The sequence below is a fragment of the Microcebus murinus genome, chromosome 1 (genome assembly GCF_040939455.1).
Source record: "Microcebus murinus isolate Inina chromosome 1, M.murinus_Inina_mat1.0, whole genome shotgun sequence".
Classification (NCBI taxonomy): Eukaryota; Metazoa; Chordata; class Mammalia; order Primates; family Cheirogaleidae; genus Microcebus; species Microcebus murinus.
The window spans coordinates 2,547,258-2,553,257 of NC_134104.1; positions in this window are offsets into that span (position 1 = coordinate 2,547,258).

Here is a 6,000-nt window from a genome sequence, read left to right on the forward strand (position 1 = left end):
TGGGCAGCTGCCTCTCCCTGAGTCCCCGCGAAAGGAATCCTGCGCGTGGGCTCACCGAGGGCTTGGCCCTTCCCTCCGGCCTAATTATGTGGGATGCATCCGGGTGTTGCGTGGCCCGGTCATTCCTCTGAGTGCCGAGTGGCAGTCCAGGGTGGTGACGGCCACGGCGGGTGTGTCGCTCATGCGGGGGCGGGTGTCTGCGTCGTTCCAGCTGGGGCTATTATCAGGAATGCTGCCTTGAGTCTCTGTGTGAGGACACCCTTCACGTCCCTGGGGTGATTCAGGTGGCAGTGCAATGGCTGGATCGCACGGCATGACAGCCGGCAGCCTCACAGCAAGCTGCCAAACTGCTCTCCACAAAGGCGGCACCGATTTGCCTTCCCGCCCACCATGTGCCAAGGGTCCAGTTGTCCCACAGCCTCACCAGCACTTGGTATTGTCAGTGCTTTAAATTTTAGCCGTTCTAGGCCGGGCGCGGTGGCTCACGCCTGTAATCCTAGCACTCCGGGAGGCTGAGGCAGGTGGATCGCTTGAGGTCAGGAGTTCGAGACCAGCCTGAGCAAAAAAGGGAGACCCCGTTTCTACCAAGAATAGAAAAATTAGCCGGGCGTGGTGGCGCATGCCTGTAGTCCCAGCTATTCGGGAGGCTGAGGCAGGAGGATCGCTTGAGCCCAGGAGTCTGAGGTTGCTGTGAGGTACGATGATGCCACGGCACTCACTCTACCCAGAGCAACAGAGTGTGAGTCTGTCTCTAAATAAATAAATAAATTCTAGCCATTCCAATAATCTGTAGCAATATATCATTGTGATTTTATTTTGCCTTTTCCTGATGACTGGTGATGTTCAACATCTTTTAACGTGCTTATTAGCCATTCTATTTTTTGAGTTTATTTCAGTCTTTGCCAGTTTTTTTCATGGGGTTGTTTGAATTCCTATGATTGAGTGGTAGGGGTTCTTTCTATATTCTGTTCTGCATACACGTCCCTTTGTTACATGGGTGTGTGTGCATGTGTACATATACACGTTTGTACATGCGCCCATACACACGCAGAAAACATTTCTCTCAATTCGTGGCTTGCCTTTCATTGGAAGCGTGGAGAGTTGAAGGTTTCCATTGTCAAGTCCAGTGTGCGGCGTCATCTTCTGTGGCTGGAGCGTTTTGCGTCTCGGCTGAGAAATCTGTGTCTCCCCAGTGTCGAGAGGGTGTCCTGTGACCCGTCCAGAGGTCCCATGCCTTCAGCTTTCATGTCTGCGGCTGCGGTCCACGCCGAGCTCGTTCTTGTGTGTGGTTTGGGGCAGCAGTCTCCGCTTATCTTCTCTCCTCTCCCGTGACCTCGTTGGATGAACCTGGCGCATCCCTCAGAACTCCAGGGACCACGCGTGTCACAGCCTATTTCCGGGCCCCGTCGTGTCTGGCCGTCTGTCTGTCTGTCCTATGGCGATAGTACGCCGTCTTGGCTGTTTTCACCGTCATAGCTTAGACCTTTGTGCGCTTGTCGTCTGTCTCTGTAAGTCCAGTGCGTTTCTTGCAGACAGCACGCCACGTGCTCAGGACAGGTGCGCACAGTGGGTCTTCGATTTCCATCCCGTCCAGCCGTCTCTGCTTCGTGACTGGCGGGTGTGGCCCACCCAACCTTGCGGGTAATCGACGGGCGGCCGAGTTTCAGGCCCCCACCACCGGGCTCTGCTCTGTCTCCCCTCTCCCTCCTTGACACGTCTCTCTCGGTCTTCTTCTGGGCCGACTGTGCTTTCGCTCTCTACGGTGTCCCCACCGGGAAAGGGGTGAGGCTCACCCGCCTCTGTCCCCACCCCAAGGGGTCAGACCAGACACCGGCCGCCCGCTCTGATCACGTGTTGTAGGTGGTGTTCATGTAAAATCTCTTTTATGATGACGACAAAGACAACAAAAGCTCGAAAGCCACCGACGAACCCGACACCTCCATAGGAGGAGGTGGAGACGCAGACTCAGGACGGGTGGGCTCGAGTCCCCGCCCGGTCACGCCTGGCACACAGCCAGCTGGCCCCGTCTGGGGGACTTGGCTTGTTCCCGTGGGGTTTGGGGCCCGCCAGGTGTGGGTGGAGCCCAGCTCCCCCCCAGAGCGCTGCCGCGGCCGGGCAACAGAGCTGCCCCGAGCCTCCTCTGCCCGGCAGCAACTCCACCCCGGGGTGGCCAAGGACACAGCAAGGGCAGGCCCGGGCAGAAAACGTGAGCCACCTTTATTTGTCATTGTGAAGCCTGTCCCGTAACATTCACAGCGTGGCTCACGCGTGTGTGTATGTCAACTCCTGCTGGGGGCGGGTGGGCCCGGGGTCAGAGGCTCCCTGGTGAGTCAGCCCACGCCCAGCTCCCGGTGCCCGGTCCCCCGGACGTGCCTGCTGTCCTTCTTGGGAGACCCTGAGGGGCATGAGGGAGAGGGAAGGGACTCTCGGGCGGGGCCATGCCAGCCCCGGCCCAAGGCCCGTCCCGCACCCAGCTGGCTCAAAGGCTTGGCCTTTGAAAGGGGCTCCGGGCAAGGGGTGCAGTTTCCCGCACCCGGGTGGGGGGTGGCGGGTGGGGGCCCAGCTGGAAGGGCCTGGAGCCCTGCAGACCCCCAGGGCTCCCGGGGCCCCCCCGCCCAGCCTCTCCCACACCAGAGTCGCAGGCGGGCTGCGCGCCGCATTCCAGGTGGGCGCGTTCGAGACATTTAATGGGCGAGTTCCCTCTTGGCATGGGGTGTAATTAATTTTCTTGAAATAGGCATGACAGCCCAGCGTCTCTGCCTGTCTGAGTCAGGCGGTGATCACGGCCTCTCACGGGCATAGCACGCCGCCGGCCACCAGGACACAGAGCGCCCACGCCTCCCCACCCCCGCTGCAGGGGGAGGGGCCGGCCGGACTGGGGAGGCCCCGCCCCGCACTCAGCCGCCCTGCCTGGAGGGCTGGGGCCGGGAGCAGGGTTGCCACCAGCAGTGGCAGTGCAGGCCAGCGCAGGGCAGGGGACTCCTGCAAAGCTTCAGGGAGCGGCCGGGGCCACCCTTTGCGCGTGGAGTGAGCGCTGTGCCCTGCGGGGGGAGGCGCGGCCCCCAGCGCGTGTCCGGGCACTGCCACCCTGTCGGAAGGAAGGAGCCCCCGTCTCTGGCGATAGCAGGCTGGTCGCCACCTCATGCTGCCCATGGACATTGCTGGTGGTCGGAGTGGGCCGGGTTGGGGTGCAGCTTGCATTCGAAGCCCCCAGGCCACAGTGCTGGGGGATCGCCCAGCTCAGGGGTGCGGTGACGGTCGCCTGTCCCTGCCTGCTCGCCGAGTCTGTGGACGGATTAAGCTCCAGGCAGCCCCTGCCACCTCGGGCCCCCAGGCTGCCGTCCCCCCAGGACCGGGTGCCCGAGTGGGCAGGCCCTGCATGTGGGAGTCACCTCCGCCCCAGGGTGCCTGGCGACCACGCCTGCAGGGTGCGGGGCTCTTGCCCCAAACTTCCTCTGGTCCCCGGCTCACTTCTGCCCCGAGGGAGCCCCCAGAGCAGCTCTTCCCCAGCCCCTGCCCCTCGGATTCCTTCCCGGGCCTGGGCCAGCTCTCCCCTCCTTTCCAGAAGCTGTGTGCTCAGGGGCTGTGTGCTCTGTGTCCCCGTGGCCGGGTCACAGGGATTCCTGTTCCGACCTCTGTGCCCAGGAGCCCTGCCCGGGGGCAGGGTGCGGCGTGGGGCCAGGCCCCCGAGGGAGGAGGGTCTCGGCATTTCTGAGCTGTTTTCCATTTTTGCTTTCTTTTTAAGAAGGAGGGACTACGGGTGAATTGTGTCCCCAGAATGCTATGTCCAAGTCCTAAGCCCCGGGACCTGCGACTGCGGCCTCACTTGGAAATAGGGTCTTTGTGGATGGGATCAGGTGCATTGGGGTGGGCCTAGAGCAGGGCGGGCCCTGCACCCAGTGAGTCACAGACCCACGGGGACAAGGCCACGCGAAGACAGCGCAGAGCTCGGAGTGATGCGGCCACAAGCCAAGGATGCCCGGGGCCACCAGGAGCTGGAAGGGGCAGGAAGGACCTTCCCCCCACGCCCCCGGGTGCGCGGCCCTGCCGGCATTCTGCGGCCGGACTTCCGGGTCCAGAGTGTGAGAGGGGACTTCTGTCATTTTAAACCGCCCCGATACAAAGGCCAGAACACGCAAGTCCCAGCCCGTGAAGGACAAAGGACCCGCTGCGCAGAGCTGGGCTCCGCGGCCTTGTCCTGCAGCCAGTGTCCCCTTCCCGGTCCTCGGCCGCTGGGGACAGTCCCCGCTCCCGGCCAGGGTCCTTGTTTTGTAAAGAGAAAATGTTTTGCCCCCGCAGCGACTCCCTCCTCCAACCCAAACACGCTCATGTTTCTGCTCTGAGACAGACACTTCTGCTGTGAGTAGAGGCGTCCTTAAATAAACACGTCCTCCTTGTCGGGGCAGACGGAGGCAGATGGAGGGAAACGGCAAACAGAAGCAGGGCCCGTGCTCGGGGACAGGGACAGCTGCCCCCGCCCACCTGCTGCTGCCTCCCCCTGCGCTGGTGCCTGGGAACACGGCCACAGGCCGCTACACCCTGACCTGAGCTTCGGAGGGGGGTCACAGCGGCCCCTCATTCCCTGTCCCTGTGTAGGGACTTCTTGGCTGCAGCAGCAGGAAGTTCACACGGAAGGAAGCGCTTCCCCGGGAGGGGGAGGGGCCAGACGTGTCCCAAGCAGGGACCGTTCCCGCTGTCCCACGGAACCAGACACACGGCTCCCACCCTGCTCGAGACTGTTGGGTGAACAGGGCTGGCTGCCCGGAGAGCCCCAGAGCCTCGTCCTCGACAGGGCTCCAGGGTCCCCCGAGCCCCCAGGGCTGCTGTGGGCCGAAGGGGCAGTCTCGGTGCTGGGGCACAGGGTTGGGGACCAAGGAGACTGCGGGGGCTGTTCCTGCCAGGGGGGACAGGGACGGGACAGGGCTCAGTGTGGATGGTGCTCAGCTGGCCACTTGGGCAGCCTGGTCAGGACCTGCCCCACCCCAACCACAGAGGCCCGGCAAGGGGAAGAAGGGACGGGCCTGTGCCCAGGACAACAACGTCCCCAGTGGGGAGGCCAGGGCTGGATATGGGGCCAGGGCGAGGGGGCGCGGGGGCACAGGGCTCACTCCTGCCACACCTGCCACTGACCGGGCACAGAGCCTGAGCCACCTCCCGGCAGCTGGGGGCCCAGGCTGCCACAGACCCTTGTCCTGGCCTGCTCAGACTCTCGGGCTGCCAGCGGGGCCCCCAGCAGACGAGAGGCAGCCAGCCGAAGATGGCGAGGGGAGGGCAGCCTCCAGGCGGGAGGAGGCTGTGGGGGTGCCCACAGGGAGGGCAGCCGGGCCTCGCTCCCGCCCACGCCGGCTCGTCGTCTCCCCAGGCCTCTTGCCCACGGTTCCTGCCCAGCACCTGTGCGTTTTGTTTGCGGCAGTTCCTTCTCTGTGCTCTCTGTGGGGCCCAGCCCTGACGCCCTCCCCGCCGCTGCTCTGCCCGCCGGGAGTGCCAAGGGCCTGGCTGGCCACAGCAGGCTGAGACCACGGCTCCCTGTCCGGTGTCCCTTCCTCTCGGGGTCAGGCGGCTCCTCTGCTGACCTAGTATTTGGAAAGGACGTGGCATCCCACAGCGCTGCTGCGGGGCCTCTGGGCGTGTGCCAGGCCTGCCTGAGCCTCCCTCACCAGCCTCCCTCACCAGCCTCCTCACCAGCCTCCCTCACCAGCCTCCCTCACCAGCCTGGCTGCTGCTGCCCTCCGAGATGGCCCGTCCCGGGTCAGGGCAGGTGTCTCCACCTGGGAAAGAGGGAAGTGAGACCCAGAGGGAAGTGGTTTGCCCGAGCTGGCCGGGTGAGCCCGGGGCGGGAAGTGACAGTGCACAGGGTGCAGGCAACGGCAGAACGGGGCCTGGCCGGCAGCTGGTCCTGACTCAGGAGCCGCGGGGGCCTCTGGGGAGGGACACTGACCCCTGCCCTCCCTGAGGCCAGAGAGCTGACACACTGGGAAGCCACCCAGGCCTCCCTCCTGC